This window comes from Pipistrellus kuhlii, unplaced genomic scaffold (assembly GCF_014108245.1).
Source record: "Pipistrellus kuhlii isolate mPipKuh1 unplaced genomic scaffold, mPipKuh1.p scaffold_m20_p_15, whole genome shotgun sequence".
Classification (NCBI taxonomy): Eukaryota; Metazoa; Chordata; class Mammalia; order Chiroptera; family Vespertilionidae; genus Pipistrellus; species Pipistrellus kuhlii.
In genome coordinates this window covers 5,349,886-5,372,689 of record NW_023425460.1, presented here as the reverse complement: position 1 = coordinate 5,372,689, position 22,804 = coordinate 5,349,886, and the positions used below count along the sequence as shown (strand labels likewise).

General features: G+C 50.8%; 1 protein-coding gene across 31 annotated transcripts in view; it reads right to left on the bottom strand.

The window, feature by feature from the left end:
* KCNMA1 (potassium calcium-activated channel subfamily M alpha 1) overlaps positions 1-22,804 on the bottom strand; it is a 669,206-nt gene that overhangs the window by 481,633 nt on the left and 164,769 nt on the right. The window lies entirely within an intron of this gene.

The window sequence follows — 22,804 nt, the reverse complement described above, 5'->3', positions numbered from 1 at the left end:
GCAGGCAGGAAGGAAGGAAGGAAGGAAGGAAGGAAGGAAGGAAGGAAGAAAGGAAGGAAGGGCATTGATATCGTATTAGTGAGTGCTTCCCTGCCTACCCCATTGAAAACGACAGCCACCCCACCCTGATCACTCACATCTACGCTCTTGTCTCCTCAGAGCGTTCATACCACCATCTGGAAGCTGCACACTTTAGCTTTCATTCACTGCCTGTAACCTCAACGAGAGAACACAATTGTCTCCTGTTCACTGCTGTGTCCTCAACACTGACACGTTATGAGCTCAGAGTAAGCACTTGACACATCTTAGTGAAAGTTGGGAGAGAGGGAGGGAGGGAGAAAAGGAGGGAGGGAGGAAAGGAGGGAGATCAACTCTTGGCCGGCACAACCCCTAGAATGAGTGATTATCAATAAGCAGTGATGATAACAGCACTGGCTGCCATTTCTAAGCAGCAGCACAGGAACTGTGAGGAGGTAAGAGCTCACTCAATGGCCATGAGGATTAAGTAGCTGGCTCAGGAGGCTCAGCCGGAATTTAAAGCCAGCTGTCTGACACCAAGAAGAGACAAGTACCTGTCCTGACATTCTCCCGGGGACGGCAGGAGGAGCAAACGGGATAATGTGTGTGGAGGACGGGCTGCTGTGAGTGCCCATGGGAAGTTTAGTACCATAAACCTCAGGCACTCAATTCACCCCACGCAGTCTGGGTATCTCATGTACCACAAAGGCCCTTCGTCAAGGTCCCCGGGCCTTGAGAGGGCGGTTACATCAAGGACAGAGAATCACTGTTTCTTTCTCTGCCAAGAACCAGCTCAGAACTATAAATCACCCTTCCTGGAGCAGAGCATCGAGCTGGAAATGAACGTGGCCAAGTAGACAGGCCGTGAAGCCCTCCTGCTGAGCACGGAGGTCCCCCATGCAGATGCCAGCCAAGGAGAAGAGGCAGCCCCCCTGGGTGCTGCCCACATCCCAGGGGCTATATCGCCTGCCCTCTTGGCCCACCACCCTGAGAGTCTGCTAGGAACAGCCCCGCCCCCCTCCGCCAATCCCTCTGGGGCAGAGAAGAGACCACCAGGGACACTTCCATCTCTGGAAGCCCATGCCTGGACCCTCCACTTTATGGCCTTAGTACCACCAAACATACGGGGTGCTCCATTTCCAGAGGGCTGTTGGGGGGAAAAAGGACCCAGGAAATCTCCACCTGTCCTCTTCTTGTGTCTTATTTTGTCCTGGTTGAGGTCAGAAAGCCATTCCCCCTGAGTCTGCACTGACAGATTCTGCTTCTGAGTTACTGTCTTCTTTCTTCCTGGAACCCCCATCCTCATTCCACCCCCTTGCCCTGCCCTCTCTCATCTGTCACAACTGACCCAGCAGCCCCGCATGCGGCTGCCCAGAGCTCAGTACCAAGCAGCAGAGCCTTGCTCTCCTATCGGAGGGATGGCAGAGGTGGAGAGCTCTGGGCTGGCCTGTCTCCGTTCTTCAAGCACTGGCTCCTCATCCCGGTCTGGGTGGCTGCCCCCGCTCTGATCTGCGCTGCGCAGTTCCCACCCAGGGAAGGTTTGTGCTAAACCACTTCTCTGTGACGGGGTTTCTGTGGGAGGGGGGAAAAAATGAATTTGAAATCCATTAAGTACAAATCCATAGGCCCAGTTCGGCTCTGAGAAGATGCTTTATTTCCTGGCAATGGTGATGACATTCTGAGGCACAGCTGGCCTAGGACAGAAATGCCTGAACTGCAATACCCACAAACCACCGGGGCTTCCAGTGCCTCCAGGTGGGCCACTGTCCTGGTCCCTCTGCCCCGGGTCTTCACTGGGCCTAAAAGCTGGAGAAGGGTCCTCCAGCCACCCCCACTCCTGCCAGCAGGCCAAGAGGAAATGCTCTGGCAGCCCCTCGCACGCCCTGGCCGGGGATCCTTCAGGGTACCGAAAATCCTGCGTATTAGGGATTAGTCCGATTACCTTAAGCGGCTCAAGCAAATAAAGCATAATGTGGGCACCACCTGCTGGGATTTTCCTGTGAGAGTGCAGCAAAGGGAGAGGAGGGAGGAGGGGGCGGCTCTGACACCTAGGGGCGGGGCAAGCAGGACAGCAGAGTGAGAAGGCTCCACCCAGAGTCCTCCTAAGGTTCTCTCTGCTAGGAGCTCCCTGAGCTGCTGCAAGAACAACTGCCCTTCATCAGTCTTTGAGCAAGGAAAAAGGTGACAGCGGAAAAGGCCAGCTGACCTTTAACAAGTCGCTTACCATCTTCGCTGTGCCTCAGGTTTCCTTGTCTCAAATTCAAGGGGCTGTGCAAACACTCCCCAAGGCTCTGTCCAGCCTGACCTTGAGGTCTGAAGTGTAAGTCCCTCACTAACACGTGTCTGGCGGTGTGAAATGCTCGGGGCGGGCAGTGCGCCGATGGGCCACGTTCTGGGCCACGTTCTCTGCTTGGTGCTTTAGCACCATCTTACACGTCTGAAAGGCAGCACTGCTAGGAGGCCCACAGACTTCTGGTCATATCCAAGGTCACTCATCTTGTTGGTGGCAGAGATGAAATTTAAACCCAGTCTATTCTGAGACTGAAGGCCATGTTTTTCTTCTGTCCCTTACTGCCTTGGGATAGGCAAAAAGTGCAAGAAGAGAAGGGATCTCCTTATGAAATGCTGCTGCTTACTGCCACTGAAGCAATCACCCTATGGGCTTCTAAGTAACTCTGCACTACAGCCATCTCAATCTGGATAGCCAGGAATGGGCAGGGAGCTGGAGAAATGGCCTAGGCGTCTTCAAACTACGGCCCGTGGGCCACATGCGGCCCGCAGAGGAGTCTGATCCGGCCCGCCAGGTTTTTTGGGCAGTGAGCGCAGCCGAGGTGTTACAGTAGGAATTAGTAGTTCATATAGTCCGGCCCTCCAGCTCTCTGAGGGACTGTGATCTGGCCCCCACTTTAAAAAGTTTGAGGACGCCTGGAGAGGCATTGGAATGGAATGGGAGGACCCATTAGACATAATATCCATGGGAGGTGTTCATCAATGGCCACATGTCAACCCCACACTTTCAGAATCAACACATACATCTCAGTTAATACCTCACATCTGCCCAGCCTGTGTGGCTCAGTGGTTGAGCATCAACCTATAAACCAGGAGGTCACTGTTCAATTCCCATTTGGGGCATATGTCCGGCTCTCGGGCTTTATCCCCAATGTGGGGCATGCAGGAGGCAGCCCATCAATGATTCTCTCTCATCATTGATGTTTCTACCTCTCCCTCTCCCTTCCTCTCTGAAATCAGTAAAAATATATTAAAAAAAAAAAAAATACCTCACCTCTGCAAAATTATTTCCTTTTCCTTCAATCAGCTTAGTGAAACGGCAACATAAAATGAGAATCCAGAGTTCATATCAGGGCCTTAGAGACTTAGAATGGGACTAGCAGAGACCTCAGCGCTGCTCCCTCAGCCATCGTTGCCTGGGCTGGGCCCTGTCAGCCTGCTCACCGGTGAAGATGCCGTGGCTCTGCTGCTTGTCTGCAGGGCAGCCTGACCTGCCCGCAGAGAGCAGCTCAGAAACCGCCCAGGCAAGAAAACCATCACAGCGGACTGGTCGGGAGACAAACAGCACACGTGTTTTCCAGTGGAGCAATAACTTGTAATCGCACCAGGCAAGTGTGAGGCAGGGCCGGAAGGTCAGGTGGATTACTAATGGGTATATTTTTCTGAATGCCCTGTGTTATCTTGGTTAATCCTGTCCACAGTACCACACATTAGGCTCCATTATCCCCATTCTGAAGATGGACAACTGAGGCAGGAAGGTTTTCTGAAGATCCATGGTTAGCCCGTGGCTTTCCTGAGGCCCCGGGAGCTCCATACCAGTCCCTTTCCTTGTCGATAGAACTTTTCATGGAAAGGTGATTTAGTATAACTTCTTGTTTCAAGGAGAGCACTCAAACCCTTCCAAAAGAAGTTTTTAAAAAAGAAAATGAATTTCAGAGTCACAGATCTGTTGAGGTCAGAGCTGTAAGAGGCCTAAGAACTTGTGTAGTCGATTCCCTTCCTTTGTTAAGAACAAGCCAAAGGCCACTCAGGGCAGAAACACAAGAAACTGTGGAGAGCCCCATGAGGCTGAGAGATGGCTCGAGAAGAGTGGGAAGCAAGTCACTCCTTTCTAGCCCGTTTCCTTCTTCCATGAGGATGCAGGAATGCAAAGCCCTTTGGTGGGGCTCAGTTATTATCAGCTAAGCGCCAGGCAATGTACTTGTATGACCTTGAACAAAGACTTCCCCAGTTCTGATCAGCTAATAAACTGATCGGGTTGTAAGTCCATATTTGCCAAACAGCAAACTTGATCATTGTCCTCTTCACCCAAGTGGAGGCCTAATCTGGTTTCTAGTCAAGACGGACTAGATATGGATAACTAAGGAAACTTAGTTATGAAATGGGTAACTACAGGCAATCCACCCTCATTTTCATAAAAGAAAGCAGACATTTCCATGCCATGGCCACGTTAACTTTTATGACTCAAGTTGGTGGAGAAAAAGGCAAACTGAATCCAAACAACGATATGAATATGGATCACCCGAATGCTACCCAAAGAGGCTGAGTTTAAGTCCGGGAGCGAGCAGCTCATCTTATCAGAGACGATGGATCCTTCCTCTGTCCCACTTCCTCCTGGCTCCTGAAAAGCAGCCCAGGGCAATTGGGAAATGTTCCCACTTCCAGGAAGGGCTTGCTAGAGAGAGAGAGACAGTGAAAGGGTCAAAAGGGAAGAAGCAGGAAAAGGAGGGAAGCCGGTTGCCACCTGTGAATTTGGAAGCGGATCCGGTTCAGGTGAGAGGAGGGTTCACCGGCCTCTGGTCCTGTGGTCCCCGAGGTGTGGGCCAAGGCGCCAGGCAGCAGTTTGAAAATAGATGCGGCAGCACAATGTGCTGTGTGTGCCAGGGAGAGCCGCCCACTCTCCTCTCCAGGGGAAAACTGTCCATTTCTTTAGCACGGCACCATCGCTCTTTGTTGGGTGAGAATATGCCCTTTTAATGAAACGATGCTGATGACAGAGCTGGGATTTGACAGTTCCTTTTTCATGCTCTTGCTCATCAAAATAAAAGGCTGGTGGTCACCCGCTGATAGTCTCTATGCTTTTTAAAGTTTAATTTAGTATCTCAGGGGAAGCCTAGGAAACATTCACCAAGTCCTCACTCTGCAGATAGGAAATTAAGGCCCAGAGCGGCCATGCTCAGAGTGACCGTACCCCCACTATATGGGCCCCAGCGTGTGTCTGTCACACCCATCAGGGACAGCCTCGGGGTCAGGAAAAGTGAGGCCTAAGGGACAGAGACAAGGCCCTCGGGGTTCCAGCAGCTCAGCAAGTGCTGGCCCAGAGAGCAGGAGAGAAAGGAACGCATCCATTTTCAGGGCTCAGGGCCATTCCAAAGGGTCCTGAGCTCCTGGACTGACTGCTGGGCCCTGAAGCCCTCTCTGCCACCTCAGCGGAGAACCCAAGCCACTTCTCTGGAAACAGTGCAATTGTTGCCTGGGCCCCAAACCATTGTCCGGGGGTAAGTGGAGGGAGAGTGTACCAGCTGACAACAGATGGGATGAATTGCTTGCCAGTGACTGCTGCCCTCCAAGTCAACAGGCAGAAGCAACATGGAGCAAAAAGGCGACTGGTGAGCAATCTAAGCTACAGCCCAATGCCCAAACGAAGCAGGTCACTTCATCCCTCGTGGCTGCAATTCCCTCAGCACGCTCCCCACCAGCTGACCTCCCACGGGCTGTGCTCTTCTCCTCCCGGCTCCACTGCCTGCAACGCATGCTCCAGGGGCACGGGGCCCATCTGCTCACTGCACGGCCTCAGTGCTAGAGCAGTGCCTCGCACAGAGTGGGAAGCCAACAGTGTGTTACAGAATGACTGAACCAATGCTGGGTGTTGGTTGTCTTCTGCTTTGTTTTCACTCTGTTCATATTTTCTGGGATCTCACAAATCCTCCCCAGTCCCCACCGTCCAGACAGCACAGAACTCCAACTCCTGGCAGCCTGGCCTTCGGGCCTGCAGCCTGCCCAGCCCCTCTCCTCACAGCCTGCTTGTCCATCGGAGTCCTCTGCTGGGGCTCGGTCCTCCTGCCCTCCACACCTTTGTTGCCTGCTTCTCCTGTTTCTGGGACGCCCTCTCCATCGCTCACCACCCATCTTCATCTCCTTAATCAAATCCCAGGGGCCCACTAGAGTCCTCTCCCTGTCCCAACTCCAGTGCCAGAATCTGTGCCCTTGCCCAGCATGTCACCGATTGGACGTTTTTCAGCCTCTTCCATCTGCTGGACTTAGATGGGGTTTGGCTTCTGGTCAAAACAGCTGTCAAAATTAGGTCATCCCACTGCCTTTGCCAATGACCGCCATTCAGAAAATCAATACCTAGCAAGTCACAGAGATGTGAGGAGGCAGAGGGATGGCTGGGCTACCAAGCTCTCTGATGCCCTTGGAAGGAGCCATGTCAATGGCCACGCCCTATGGGGGCCCAGGCTCCGAGCTCCAGGGCTCCACATGGCTGCCTGTCTCCCCCTGCTCGGGTTCTGCAATTCTCTTCCCTCCCCCTTACCCCCCCTCCAGGAGGTCTGGCCAAGCTCCAAAACCTCAGCCTCCTATGTGCCTGGTTCCCACTCTAGTCTGTATCTAGGTTTCCAACACAGCAGCCAAATGCAAGAGTCCAGGCTGGCTGTTAATGTGAAATAATGACAATAATTCAACAAATAGCCCGGGAAGGGGGAGGGGACTTCTATTTCTATTGGGTTCAGATGGCTGCTTCTCCTTCTCTTCCTAGACCCCTGAGGGGAGTGAGGAACGAAGACACCTCTCCCCCCCGTACTGCAGAGCCTCAGCCCTTTTCTTGGCACCCCTAGACCCATCAATCTCCTCCTTGTGGCCTGGGACCGCCCCCCAACTCTGAATGTCAGGAGAGGCTAAGCAGCTGTGAGAACCTTCTTTCTCGAAGGTTTTTCCAAAATTATATCAGGTTTCTTTCTACCCCAGCTCGTCAGCGGGGACTCTTTTGCCTAACATGGTTGAGGAATGTCTTAGAAACTGGTGTAATTCCGCCTGGCTTCGGACGCGGTTTTCCACCCAGACAGCACACACCGAGCGTCTGGACGTGCTGGCTCCCACCTCTGGGACACCCACAGCCTTTCCCAGTCTCCTACCTCGGTCAGGAGGGCCCCTTCACAAAGTGGCGGGTGCAGCCCCAAGAAGTCAGACACAGAAAACAAGCCAATGGGAAGCCTAAAGGTACATTCACGGGGTCTCTCTTCCCCCCAATTTTCTGAATTTGCCAATCTACTTGTGATGCACCAATAATTAAAGAGCAACAATACACATAAATTTCGGAGGGCAGCATGCCCTTGTCCTGGAAGAGGGCGAAGCCTTCCAGCCTGCTCTTCCAATGCGGATCACTTCTCCCCTCTGCCTGTGCGGACTGGCCTCCTTCCACAGATACAGACTCTCACCAAAGGGGCCCAAAGATAATTGCAGTTTGAACATGCAGTTTCCCAAAGATTACTGAATGCCAAGATTACTGCTACACCCTTGCTTGAGGACCCACAACCTCCCTCTGGACAAAAAGAAACATTTTCTTCCTCCTTCGTCAGTGCTCTGTCTCCTGGGCTGAGAGGGCCTCACCAGGGAGGAAGGTAACGTCTAAATCTCCAAAGTCTCCGACTATGAAGATCGAGCCACTGCAGCGAGATAAGGGCTCTGTGGTCATCCCCAGTGAGCCAGCACCTGCACACCTCAGGTTTCCATGACAACTATCGGTCTGCCCAAGCACTCCTGAAGTTTGGATCTCCTCTGTGTGGGATGCTCTAGGTTTAGGAGAAAGGTCAGAGTGTCGCCTGAATCCCCAGTCTTTGCTCTTCTTCGTCTTCTGCAGCTGCTTTTCTGACCCGAAGCTGGACAGAGAGGGCTGTTACTAAGATTTCTTGATGAAGCACAGATACATCAAGTGTGAGCAATAAGCCAAGGAAAAGGGACACATGGGATGGCTTCTGGGGACACTGGCAGTGCTCTCCTTCTTGACCCCGTGGGTGGTTACATGGATTCTCATATGATTATTCACCATTTTGTACTTTTATATGTACATGCCTTTCTGTATATTTGTTTTATTTCACTATTTTTCAAAGACTTTAAAAAAATGAGTCAGTCAAACTGTTCTTCAGGGACCCATCATGGTCGCCCACATTTGTGAATGGCGGAAATAACACTGTGTCAGAGCCTGAACAACAGGACCAGGAACCAGAGAAGCCCTGCTGAAGTGACTGGTCTCCAGACAGCCAGGAGCCAGGCACCAGGCAGAAAGGGAAGTCAAAGCAGAAGTGAAAGGCAATGAGACAGTCATGGGCTCAGTGGGCTAGAAAACCCAAGAGCACCTGCTGACGCCCTGAGGTCAGGAAGTGAGGGCGGCAGGGCCCTGGTCATCAGAGAAACAGTGAGCCTGCTTCACAAGGCCCTGCCAGCCCACTCCTGAGAGGTGCTCACAACCTCAGCACGGCCTCGGCATGGCCTGGATTACAGAGTCAGGCACATTAAGCAATCTGGATGTGAGACGAGTTTCCAAATCAGCTCTCCACCCTCCATGAGCCTCCACTTATCACTCATTCCGGCCACACTGCTCCCTGATCCTTCCCTGCATACACCTCACAATGTTACCACAATCCACAGTTATGTCCATATTGGAAGTCTGACACGCCCTTCACAATGCAATTTAAAAGCCACCTCCACCATGAAGCCGCTACATATTTCTTCATTGGAATGGACACTGCCCAGTGGTGTTCACAAAACACTTCCTGTCCCCTCAGAGTGTTTTTTTTTTTTTTTCCTCTAGTTATTAGTCTCATTCCATGTAACCACTGTGGATACATCCATCATCCCCCAGCTAGGAGTCTTAAGGTCAGACACTGGATCTTATTCGTTCTCATATCTGTAGAATATATATATCTATATCTATATATATATCTATATATATATAGATATCTATAGACATATATAGATATATATAGATATATGTATATATATATATAATATATATTAGAATATATGTGTGTATATATATTAATAATGTCTACATCCAGCACTGTGCCTAATGAATATGCAGCAGGTAAGCAACAAGCACTCAATATTTACTAAGAAAGTAGAGCCCAAGAGCATGCAGGCCAAGGAGCACTCAGGGCCTGGAGGGAGGGAGGGTGAGCGTCACAGGGAGCCTTTACACCTCACAGCCACCCATTTCTCTCCACCCTCTCTCCCCTAGGTCACTGCTAAGCTTCCTAATTACCAACATGTTAACCACTCTGGCTCCAGCCCCCATCTATTCTCCACACCGAAGCCAGGGAATTCTCCCAAAGTGTAAACCAGTCATATTATTCCTGTGCCTAAACTCTTCACTGAGTCCCCATTGCTCTAGGGGTCAAGTTCAAAGTCCTAGGCATGGCCTTCCAGGGTGTTCTTGCATAGCTGGCCTCTGCCTGGCATCTGGCCATGTGAAGGGCCACTCCTGGCCTCGCCTTCTTTATGCCCCAGTCATTCTGGGCTTTCTTCCCTCTCTTCAGTGAGTGGTCCTCTTTTCTGACCCAAGGATTTACATGTACTGCCTCCTTTGCCTGTAACAACCCTCTCCATCCAATCACATTCCAGACTTCTAACTCATCCTTAAGATCCTTCTCCAGAAAGCCTTCCCTAAAGCCCCTGCCCCCACCCCACCACCACTACCCCCACCACCAGGGAGAGCCCCAGTCCCGTGGTCTTTGCACTCTTCCCCCATAACTCTCGTCACCTGCAAAGACTCGTTCAGCCCCTCTTTGCTTCAAACCATTTGCAAACTGTTTCTGTAAAGGGTCAGAGAGATTATATTTTGAGCTCTATGGCCTATACGCCGTATGGTCTCTATAGCAACGACTCATTTCAGTCGTAGAGCAAAGTGGCCGTAGACAATATGTAAACACATAAGAGTGGTTATGTTCCAATAAAATGTTATTTATGGACACTGAAATTTGAATTTTATATAAGGTTCGCATTTCATGAAATATATTTCATTTAAATTGTTTTCTAACTATTTTAAAAAATGTAAAAGCCATTCTTAGCTCACAGGGTATACAGAAACAGATGGCAGGCCCAACTTGGCCTGCAGCCTGCAGTTTGCCGGCTCCTTCATGAGGCTGTAAGTTCCATGGAGAGAGACTCTGTCTTGCTCACTGATGTATTCCCCTAGCACCAGGCCTGCTTCTTAGAAGGTGATTCATAAAAATTCACTGAATGCCTTGTTGTGTGGACAAGAGCAGTGTTTGTGATGTGTACTCTGCAGAGTGCTAGTCCAATGGGATACTTGCACAAGAGGGACAGCTCTTTCTTCAACAAAATTTGGAAATGCTACTGTCCCCTTCCCAAAATTGTCAACATCAAGGGCATAAAGCATATCAAAAGAAACTTGTTTGATTCAGATCAACACAGTGCTTCCCAGCTCATTGTATCAAAGAACTTTCTACTTTAACCCAAAACATCTACCAGTAACCATGGGCAACCGCATTAGAAAGCACTGCTGTGAGGAAAAAAGGCAATGACTTAGAAAAATGGTTTTCAAACTATCATGTGCATCAGAATCACCCGGAAGACCTGTAAAAACAGATTGCTGGGCCCCGTCCAGGATTTCTGATCCAGTAGGTCTGGGGTGTGGCCTAAGAATTTACATTCCACACGAGTTCTCAGCTGATACTGATGCTGCTAATCTGGGGACCCCACTTTGAGAAACACTGATCTGAAAAGAGGACCTTCCAGGCATAGGTCCTTCACCTGAGGACTCCTCCTGCTTCCAGTGCCTGAATCACAGGAGAAACCCAGCTGTCCACTTCCTCACACCAGCTGAAGAAACCTTGACTCACCTCTCCAGCATTAAGGCACGGCGAGGGAATGGGTTACACTATGTCCCCCCAAATTATGTTTAAGTTTTAACCCCAAGTACCTGTGAATGTGACTTTAATTATAGAGTCTTTGCAGACACAATCAAGTAAGTCTTTAACCTAATATACCTGATGTCCTTACAAGAGGAGGAGAGAGGGACACTGGGAAGAATATGCCATCTGAAGACAGACATAGGAAGAAGGCCATGTGTCAGCAGAGGAAGAGAGTAATGTGATCAGCAACAAGCCAAGGAAAGCCAAGGGTGGGCCGCCAAGCATGGACCACCAAGCATGAACCACAAAGAGTAAACGGTTGAGGGTGGACCGCCACCACCTGAAGCTACAAAAAGGCAAAAATGGATTTTCCATGCAGGTTTCAGAGGAAGATGTCCCTGCAAATCTTTGATCTTTGACTTCTGGCCTCCAAAAGTGTGAAAAAATAAATGTCTGCTGTTTCAAGCCACCTAGTATAGCACCCTTTCCCCCAGACAGAGTGCCCTGTCATCATCACAGCTCTCTCTCTCTCTCTCTCTCTCTCTCTCTCTCTCTCTCTCTCTCTCTCTCTCACACACACACACACACACACACACACACACACACACAAGATGAAGCTTTGTCCAAGCCTTAACTTTGTGTCCATATGAACTGCTAGAGAATAACTTGCTCAGCTCTCTGATCCCCTCTAGCTAATGGGTGTTTGAGCTGGGGTCACTTAGAGTATAATGTTTTGTTCGACTCCTGTCCTAGGGCTGGTTTTGGCAAAAAGCATGTGATTACTTTTTAGTTTAAAAAAGTCAATAAGGCCCTGGCCAGGTAGCTCAGTTGGTTAGGGCATCATCCCAATATGCCAAGGTTGAGAGTCCAGTCCCCGGTCAGGGCACATAGAAGAAGCAACCAATGAATGAAAAAATAAGTGTTTCTCTGTCTCTCTCTAAAAAGCAATCAATTAAAAAAAAGTTAATAACTTCTTAAAAAGTCAATGAGTAAGTTAAGGAGACCATCCTGGCTCCACAGGTCCCATTTCTCACCCGTAGATGCTCACAAGGGTTTCCCAGTCACATGTAAAGAATGTTTACTCCTCTGGTCTGAGCTAGAAATGCCTTCTCTAATTGATGCGGAAACAGATTAGCAGTATACATTTTCACAGCCTGAGTACCCTGGTTTTAGTCCCAAATTATACCCCTCTCCTTTGGAAATAAAAGAGTTATAAATTTTTATTCTCAAAATAGGCAGACATAGTTATGTGCCCGACACCTTAGGAAGGTGCCAAAAAGGGAATATGGACACAGCTTGTCATTGTTGATGGACAGAAAGGGAACACCAGGAAGTGAGAAGGCTATATTCTCAAGCTCAGAGGCCAGAGAAGGAAAAATCAGAACCAAACCACCTCTCCAATCCATGCCAACCCAGGCTGGCAGCTCACAGGAGCTGGTGTGAACCTGAAACGTTCAGGTGTTTTATAGGTGGGCCAAGCCGTGGTTTCTGCTCAGATCATGGGATTTTCAGGTTTCTCCCACTCCAAGGCCCTTGAAAATAAGAGAGGGCTCTGATTCTTTGAGATGGCCAAGGCATAAACACACCATCTCCCCAGACATTAAAAACTGCCTCCCTCATCCCTTCCAAGGCCAGCATCAGTTTCCAACTGTTAGCCTTCAGCCAGGAAAGTGGACTTCCAGAACACTCCCATCTCAGCCTGGAGTATGGAGTGGAGAGCTAATCTCGCCAGAGCAATGATGTGCTGTCACAGGGCACAAGCAGTACTGGGCTTGCAGATCTGTCTCACTCTCTGTTTTGTTTGTGTGGAAATTGAAATTGCCATGCAAACTGCAGGTTAGCCACCCTTTGCAGGGCTTTGTGAGCATTCTATGAGATGTGTCTGATACACTCCCACCAACTCATCCATCACTTACTATGGCCAGTACAAATCTACGAAACACACATGCACTAATCCTTTTCCTCCTTATAACCCTTATTAAGATCTCCCACTCTGCAGGTGAGGACGCAGGCACTGAGAAGTCAAGGCACCTGACCATGGTCACACAGCTCCAAAGCTGACAAGCTGAGCCTAGGCAGAGGGCTGTGGAGCCTTGCTCTCCTCAAAGAGATGGCTGCATCCCTGTAGGGGGCCTCGGGGGTGGGGGGTGGGGGGGTGTTAAGAATGAAGATCTATCTTCCTTCCCTCCCTTACTCCCTTCCTTTTTCCCTCCTTCCTTCCTTCCCTCCCTCCCTCCCTCCCTCCCTCCCTCCCTCCTTCCTTCCTTCCTTCCTTCCTTCCTTCCTTCCTTCCTTCCTTCCTTCCTTTCTTCCTTCCTTCCTTCCACAATGTCCCTGTGTGTCACTCAGAGAGGGAGAGCTCACAGTAGCTTCTCAGACAATAAAATACAACCTCTCCTTCCAAGAGTTGAAGATCTATCAGGGCAAATGAGGCAAGTGCCCAAAACTAAATAAAGGTGGGTCTGACCTGGGAGAGGAAGGCCGAGTGTGATGGAGGCTGTTAAAAGGCAGGAGACAGTCCCTGGGAACAGGCTGACTTTGTGAAGGAGGCGAGAGGAGGTGGGATTGCTGCCGAGCCCTGAAGGATGGGCACGATTTCGACAGATGCACACAGCATGGCTCTGTCTAAATTAGGGCCCTTTGTTCTCTCTCTCAGGAACCCATTTGTTTCCTTTGTTGGGCTCTGCAGTTACAAACTCATGGATATATGGGGATTGATTTGTTTAATGCTTGTGTCCTCACTAGACGGCACGCCCAGGAGGAGAGGCAATGTGCTACCGTGTTCGCGTTATCTTATACTGCCTGGGCTTCGAAGCCCCTGGGCCTGGGTCAGCGTAGGCACGTGGGAGGTACTCCTTGAATGAAGGAATGAAGGTATAAATGGGTGAACAAGGAGGCAAGTGTTAGAGAGCGAGTGGTTGCTTCCAGGAATGACACATATGTGTGGAGACAATGCCCAGAGCTACCACTGCAGCAATCCCAACCCTGCTCCCCCACCTGAGTTTTCTCTCCTGTGGGAAGCTTTTCACGACCACTCCACCTCCCCTAAGCTTCCCCCCATTCCTAGGACACTGCTGTCAGAAGCCTCCGTCATGTTTGTCCATGGTGCTTGGGGAAGATGCGGGTGCAGAGTGCAAGTCTACAAAGGCCTGCCTTCTCACTGTCCTCATTTGCTTCCCCAGCAGCTGCCAATTACCCACCCCACCCTGGAAGCATGGGTGAGGGTGGGTCCCCCTGGAGGGGCCCAGGACCCCCTTGCTGTGAACGAGGCTGAGATCCTTAGTTCCCCTGTGCGGAGCTGGATGACTGAGAGCCCTAAGGATTCCTAGTTTTCGGGGACTTTCTCCCAAAAACAGGAGGGCATTTACTAGTAAAAATGCCTGGCTCTCTGCTGGGCTGTGCAGCCCGGTTAGAAGCCTCTTTGACAGCATTTCAAGGAAGGGCCGGCGTTTGTCGTGGGCTCTCAGTCCAGGTAGGGCCTTGGCTTCTGAGCCTGAGAGAGGATGAGCCAGGCCTGGGCCAGAGCAGGCTGCTAACACGTCTCAGACCTCAGCAGCACCCACTAGGCTCGCAGGAGCCATCAGGAAATGGGCCTTCGTAGTGGACGCCTGAGTCACGCCTCGGGTGAGCCTGGGGTGTCACAGAGCTGATGTGCTTCTAAACCCGCCCTCTGCCCTGTGGGGAGGACAATCCCTTTCTCAGGACAAGGATATGACGGGAGCAGCCACGTCTTAAAAGAAAACAGTGGCAGCAGGCCAAGGACACAATGTGTCCACTGGTTCCAGAGCACAGGCTTCAGCCAGACCAACTGGGCCTGGGGCCTCGCTGGACTCCTCCTTCGATATCTATTTCCCCAACTGTAAAATGGGCATGATGTTCCTCGCTTCACCTCACCGGACGGTAGGACATGCGTCGAAGACTGCACAGTGGCTGGAATATATTTACAGCAAGAAAATAGTTGTCAATAATCGTGACGAGGTAATTTTCAGGGCCTGCTTCTAGTCTTGCCTCGGGAAAGCTTTCTGTTAGGCAAATAAAGCTCCAACGACTCATTTTCCTATAACAAACAAGTGTCTCTGGTGGCTCTGTGCCAGGCACTGTTCTCACCATTCAGTAAACACCAACTCAATCCTCAGAACAGCCTTATGTGGGGTGTACTATTGTTGTGCCCATTTTACAGACGAGGAAACCCAGCCAGAGAGGTTAGGTCAGTGGTCAGCAAACTCATTTGTCAACAGAGTGGCAAACCGCAGCTCACGAGTCGAGGTTTGCCGACCACTGGGTTAGGTGGTCTACCCAAGGTCACAAAGGTGCAAAAGGATGAGTCAAGCTGAGACTTACACCCTGGAATCCATGCTCTCAATCATGGCTACATGGCACTGCTCCACTCTTATTCGTGTAGATCTTACATGCTCTTGTCTTGTTGGGCAACCGGGCTCTCTGACGAAAAGGAAGAGTCTTGAGGATCAGTAGGAGCCTCCCCTCTAACATTTTTGAAGGCCCTGAAGCACCTACAAATATCCATCTCAGAGCAGGTGCACAGCCAGAGCTTGCTGACTGACCGGCCCAGTCCTGCTGTGCCACTTGCCTCCTTCCGCCCACCCGCCAGCTAAGACTCGAATTGCGGAGCCTGCATGCCTCTCTCCGGAGCGTCTGCTGCATGCCACGCCTCCCTCCAGGCAGTGCTGTCAAACCGTGACCACCGCCCAAAGTGAGAAAGAGGTTTTACATCATGGCCCACACACCTCTAGCACATGAGTGATTGCAGCAAGGGATTCACGGAACAAAGCCTAACCTTATTACGAGAGATGCACTTTCCTATCTTCCTTTTCTTTAGCATTGGTTACAATGCTAAATTGATTTTCTAATCCACTTCATGGGTTGAGGCCATGACTTGAAAAGTAATTCTTCGGGGAGTTCATTTCTACTGAGGAGGCACTCGCAGTTTCTGAGCACAACACATAGCAACTCTCCCCCAAGGAAGAGCTAGACGGCCCTGCCTGCAGAGGGTGAGTCCCATGGTGCTGCCACAGCCTGGATGGGCCCTGGGACCCTCCTCCAAGCCCTGCAGTTTGGGAAGCACTGAATACTGCACCCCCTTAGCTATTCTCCATATTAGCATGTCAAAGGCCCTAAAAGTTCTGCAAGAAAAAGAAACCAATGCAGCAACTTTATTCAAGCTCATACTTTAACCTAGTATTTTGCATACTTTCTCAAACAAACCCCCCCCTTTTTTTAAAAAATTTATTTACAACTTTCAGAGCTAATGTCCCAAAGAACACAGTATGAGATTGCAATATGTGTGTGTATGTGCAGGAGCATGCATGCAGCATACCAAGCAACCCATCCTCCCCACAACCAGCTGAAGCAATAAGCCAGTCACGTTTCTAAGCCCTATTCGCAGGTGAGTGGCAGTGCCACGTCTGGATCCCCAATTCCCAGCCTACCTCCCCCCGCACAGGTTGCTGGCATGTTACCCACAGCAAGATACAGGGGTCTATCCTCCCTGGGCTGTGTCACAGTTTGGTTCTGCCAACACCATCAGAATATCCAGGTAGGAAGCCAGGGCTGGTGAAACAGGAGCATGAATATTCCTCAGGAGAGCACGCCAGGCTGCACTCCCTGCGGGCAGCATCGGAAGGACCTCACAGTGGTGATCACCCACTGTGGGCGGATGCAGGGAGGTGCCACTGTCTCAGCCTCACATCCACACACCCCTCGCCAGCCTTTCTAATTCATCAGCAATTCCCACCAGGGCCGATCCACCTAACTCTCCTGTGTACTGCTACAGCACACTTTTGTATGGTGGCTGCTACAGAGTGGGCAGCCACCAGAGGCCAAGGCCTTGCCCTTCTACACGCCTGACTGAAATTCACAGATCAGTTAACACAATCAATCTCCCCCGTCCCATCTGGCTCTTCATGTTTTCCTTGGGTCACATTTCACCAAGGCTCTCCCCCAGGCTCCGAACAACTACATTTTGGGGGATGGCAGCTGTTCCTTCCCGGAAGTGTCCACCGTCCATCTCTGCATTTCCACCATTTCCAAGAGATAAGAGATTAATTTCCAGCTCAGATCAGCTGACTCAGTGACCTCCTGATGGCGGCACACCCAGGTGCCAGCTTCCTGGGCCTCCGGGCCACACCACATGCATGCCTGTTGGTCTCCAAGAGCAAGCACTGGAGGGCCACCGAGGAGCTCCCATTCTCAAGCTTAAAAACAAAAATATGATATGGAAAGCCCTAATCGGTTTGGCTCAGTGGATAGAGCGTTAGCCTGTGGACTGAAGGGTCCCAGGTTCGATTCCGATCAAGGGCATGTACCTTGGTTGCAGGCACATCCCCAATAGGGGGCGTACAGGAGGCAGCTAATGGATGTTCCTCTCACTGGTGTTTCTAATCTCTATCTCTCTCCCTTCCTCTCTGTGAAAAATGAATAAAATATATTTTAAAAAACATGATACAGAGAGGGAATTGTCGATGGTGTGACGTGCTACAGCTGTGCGTGGAGGTGAAATGGAATTGTTACTGCGAGGCCCCCGGTGCCCACACCCATGCGGCGCCGGGGAGTGGAGGAGGTTCCCAGGGATTGCTCTGGTCCTTTGTGGTCTGCCAAGCAGAAGGGTATAGGGACAGAAGATGGGGAAGGGTCCAAGTGCAGGGCGGGCTGGGCCCCCATCCTGGTTTACCAAGGCTCCAGCGGGTCTGAAGACACAGAGGCGACAGCAGAAGAGGCTACGCCCTCAGCCCCCCTCAGCCCCGGGGCAGCTGCAGCCAGCAGGTGTCTCAGCAGCTGCAATAGGAAAGCCAGCAGCAACTGCTGGAGTCTGTGCTGCTGGGGCACTGGCAGCAAAGACCCGGAAGAGAGGCCCCTCAGGTGGGCAAGGCATGCCTCCCACGCTGGCAGGATCCTGCCAGACTCAGCCCACATCTTCACTCTCCTTTCTCCTCCCCCCACCCTCTTGGCCACAGCTTCGAGGTGCTGGGATAAGGGCGTGCGTAAAGATAAACCCAAGGGACTTTGCCTCCTTCAGCTTCTTTATTGTTTTGCACAAATCTCACACAGTCACCCAGTGTTCCTTCACCCAACCATCCCATTTTTATTGGCACTATGCTAGGTGCTGGGCATATGTTGCCAAGCACGACGGAGGACGCTCTGCTCGCTTGTCGATCAGATTCCATTATGGTGCCTTCTTCATAAAGCCTATCTAAACAGCGGTTGCCCTGATTTTACTTCCTTGTTTCCCAACTGCGGAGGCCAAGGACAGCCATCAAGGGTCAGGCCCCGGGAACGTCCAATGGGAAGAGGCCTTGGAGATGAGCATTGGCGTCACCGTCACACCAAGGAGCAGGCTGGCATCCAGAGATAAAGAGACTCATTCATCTGACCCAAACCCTCCGATGGCCAATGAGAAGACGGAGTCCTGGGAAAGTGACAGGCCCATGTAGCATCACACGTGGGCCTGTCAGGCCCAGAAGGCAGAGAACCCAAAAGCACTCACTTTCAACCAAGCTTTTCACCTCCACTGTCATTTTAAAGCGGGGGCATTATTGTGCAACTTAAAAGAAATTAAAGGGTTGAGCTTTCAACATTGTTTGTAATTATAAAAAAGACCCAAAACAGACTTTGCACCTACACATGGGCAGGAAAGATCACTAGAGGGGCTAAGGGTGAGGAAAAGGGGTGAGGTAAGAGACTGAGTGAGGGTCAGGGAAGGGTCAAGGTCAGGGATAAAGTAGGATGGGGGAGGACAGGCTGGGGGGGGGAAGATCTGTTCATAATAAGAAGCAGCACTGACTTCATACTTCAAACTGAGGAAGGTCAGGGGCTCTGGAATCAGGCAACCATCATGATGTCTGCTTTAACTTTTCAAGACAAGTGATGTCCGTTTTCGACAGGTCATTTTGACATCATCAGTCCCCACAGCAGCATCAAGCCCGAGTGCAGCACAATGTCCCATTGTCCCCAGCCGGGCCCAGGCTACACAGGTAGCAATGACGCAATCTGAGCCACATCCGGCCACAGAAAGCCTCCCCCTGGGGAAGCTCAGCAAAGTATTTTATGTAACCTCACTCCCCAGCACAAGCCCTAGCTGCCTGCCTCTCTGCAGTAACACACGAGGCTGGCCACCGAGCTTGGGAACCCCGAGTGGGGTCTCAGGCACATTCTCTGACATCTGTGGGTCAGTCTCTCCTTCCGGGCCACGTTCCCCATGGCAGAACTGACTGCCGGAATGTCAGGTGCACCAGGACAGTAGCCTCCCTGCCAGGCTGGGGAGGAATGCTGGGTCCTGGGCAAGGATCCTGGTTGGGACGGTGTGGAATAGAGCTGGAGGCAGCCATGGTCTGGAGAAACAGCCATTTCCATGAAGCCCCTTCGTTCCCTACACATCTCAAAGCCCAGGCGAGATGCTAGCTCCACGGTCCATCAGTGTGAGGCCGCCTGCCTGTATGCAGTGTGGCAGGGGCCCGGGAACCCAGTGCCAATTCTCCTGCATGAAGTCATGCCACAGTGTCCTCAGAACCCCCAGAGCTGGGACATGGTGGCTCTCACTCCCAAACTCGCAGGTCCAGCAAAGATGCTGAGAAAACCAAAGCCCACTGATATGTGTGTTTAATTGATGCATAGCATGCCAAGGTTCTTGTGCAGGAGGAAAAGATGCCGCCTGCCTTCTAGGAACTTTTTGGCTGCCGGGCGTTGCCCCGATGTGTGGTCAGTGGTGAGACCAGAGATGGAGTCTGAGTCGGTGGCTTTTACACTAACCCAGAAGGGCTCAGTCCTAACCAGGCTGGTCACACAGCCCATCTCCACCGCCCGAGCCATGTGTCCCTGAGCTACCAACTATACTGACGCTGTTTCCCTAAGTCAGTGGTCAGCACACCGCGGCTCGCGAGCCACATGCGGCTATTTGGCCCCTTGAGTGTATTTCAATCAGATTGAGCACATTTTTTAGCAAAGCCCAGCTTAGGAGTATCCTAATTAAGTTAATAACAACGTACCTACCTATATAGTTTAAGTTTAAAAAATGTGGCTCTCAAAAGAAATTTCAATCGTCGTACTCTTGATATTTGGCTCTGCTGACTAATGAGTTTGCCAACCACTGCCCTAAGTGAACGTATATTGTTGAATTTGGTGAATCTATTTTAACGAAACTTAGTAAGACTACCACGTGTAAAACACAGGGATTACTTGTGTGTGGGGGGCGGGGGGGAGAGAAGAAAACCTTTAAGAAAAGCACAATACAGTGCAAAACCAGATCACGAAACTCCAGTGAGACACCCCCGCTGGCAGAGGCTCCGGACCTCAGCGGCTGCAGGGACAGGCGAGCACTGAGATGCATTCAGGCTCAGCCGGAGACTTCCTCCTTGATCAGCAGGCTGCGGGGAAAGTGCAAGGGCCTCTTCCTCCCGGTGAGTCAAGTCCTGCCCTGTAGCCACACGCTCACTCCCCATGCTGTGCTCCCTGCGCATGGGGAACCCTAAAGCCTAACCAACTCTCCAACTTCCGCTAACACTGGGCCGCTGGCTGAACGAGGCTTCCAGAGCTCCTGCCCGCCTGGCCTCCTGAACACCCTGCAATCATTAGGATACAATGAAGACACAAAAAAAGAGAAGGCGAGAGGGTGCCCAGGTCACCAGCTGGCAGTGACAGGGGGAAGACTTCTCAGTCTTCAGTGATACCATGGAATCCAGATCCTGGGGTAGAGGAGAGCTTTTAAAACACTTGAATTCCCAATCTTAGACCACCAGGAGAATTCACCAAATTACCCCAAGACATGGAGGCTGTGAATCAGTGTTGGCAGATACAGAGAGCGTCTGAACCGGGAAGGGAAGACCGAACTATGGCTGGGCGTCCTTAAGAGGCAGCGTGCGCAACTGGCCACTCCAATGCCCGTTCCTGAGTAAATAGAGAAGGCCACAGCCACGTGGGCCTTCCCAGGCCAGTACCTGGGCCTGCTTCTCAATCAAAACCCAACTGGGATAGAGTTCCCAGAATCCCAGGCAGAACTGGGCAAAGGAAACTTACCGGGTGAAACTAGAGGCGTACCAAAGCTAAGACTTACATAAATCGGAGTTGACTATTTACATTACAAGAGAATTCTCCACTGTCCAAAAGCCATCCTTTGTAGTCTGGCTTCCTGGGAACACATATGTTTGTTAACAGGTTATTAACTCTCCGGCAGCTTCTCCAGCTCCAAAGAAAACATGTAGGGAAAGGAAGGAGAGAGAACTGAATCCCTGCTCTGTCTGTCTGCCAAGATTCCAGTAAAGGGCTTTCCATACAGTATCTCAGTTAATTAACCCTCCCAGAAGGTCAGGAGAGATCATCTGTCCTTTGCAGAAAAGCAAACAGCACAGAGAAGTACAGTAACTTACCCAAGGTCACATAGCTACTATGACACCAAAAGCATGGGATGTTTCCAGCAGCACCCAGCACGGCCTTCCAAGGGAAGTGCCATTTACCTTATCACAGTGAACAGAATATACCCTACCGGCACACAACTCAGTAACTGTTTGAAATGAACATAAATAAATGCTAGGAACACCATACGCACTAAAGATGACTCAATGGAACTTAAAACTTTAAAACATATATGGATCAGAGGCATCAAATACAAATTATCTGACTATACTAGGCTATTAGGTCTAGTAATAATTAATGTCGTTTTCTAATTTTTTTTAAAATCGAATTTATTTAAACAATACAACAAAATTTAATCAACAATATAGTTGCCGTTGTTTTCTACTATTATAGAAAGAGAAGAGATTCCTCATGCCTAAAACCCTACGATTCCAGTTGTAATTCTTCACACACACACACACACACACTCACACGCACGTGCAATCCTTCAGCCAAAATGTCCCATTTGAGTAGACTGAAATGCAAGGACTAGGGAAGTGTTCCTAGCTTCCCCCCCCCCCCCCACCTCCCACTGCCTCTGGGATCTGAAACTTGTCTGGCCGACCAGAGGGCAGAGCGCTTGATACCAAGGATGAGCCTGGGCTGCTCTGAGTGGGAGTGTGACTTATCCTCCTTCAGGAGGCAAACTCTGACATCCGATGGAAGCATTGGTTATCCAGTGGTTTGGGGCGGGGGGAGGGAGGGAGGGGAGACAGGATGGGAGGAAAGAAAGGAAATGACAGGGAGGGGAGGGAGGAGGAGAGGGTAGAACGCAGGAAGCTCAGTTAAAATATACTGTCAGTAGTACAAGATAAAAATAAAAATAGGTTTTTCAGTAATTTAAAGCATTTTTAAAAATAAAAGACATGCTGGTGGGATTGTGACCGGTTTTTTAATGACTTTCATACTTATTATTACATCATTTTTATGACTTTAAAATTCTAGAGTGGAAAGGTGTAAAACATTCATGGATAGAAAATTCAGAGGGCCTGCCGAGGGAACGTGGTCGGTGATGGTTTATAAAGCAGTATCGCATGCAGGGCCTCGCATCCTCCCAGGACCCCTGGGTGCCAGACCACGGCCCAGTGGACCAGGCCTGAGGATTTCATGGAGCTTGAATGGACCCTCTGCTGGCAGGGCCTAGATACCCCCAGAGAGAGAAAGGGGTACAGAGGGGAGGTCTGCACTGGGCGCCAGGACCGACCAGTCAGGTGGGATTTTAACGCACCACTCAGCTCTGATGCTGGTGTGCTTTCCACATGCGGGGCCTTGCGCTCCATCACCAGGCCCAGGAATGAGGTGGAGGATTGTCAGGAGACTTTCTCGTCCGGGGCCTCGTTGCACGTCTCCAGGGAATGTCATTTCCATAGACAGCCCCCCTGGGCCCTGCAGAGTGGCGGCATCCTGGCCCACCCCAGTCCATCGGCTCCGGGGAAAAGGTGTTCAACCATGAAGAACCCAGCTTTCACTCGCTGCCCCTTGCAAAGTAAAGACCCTACCTCGGT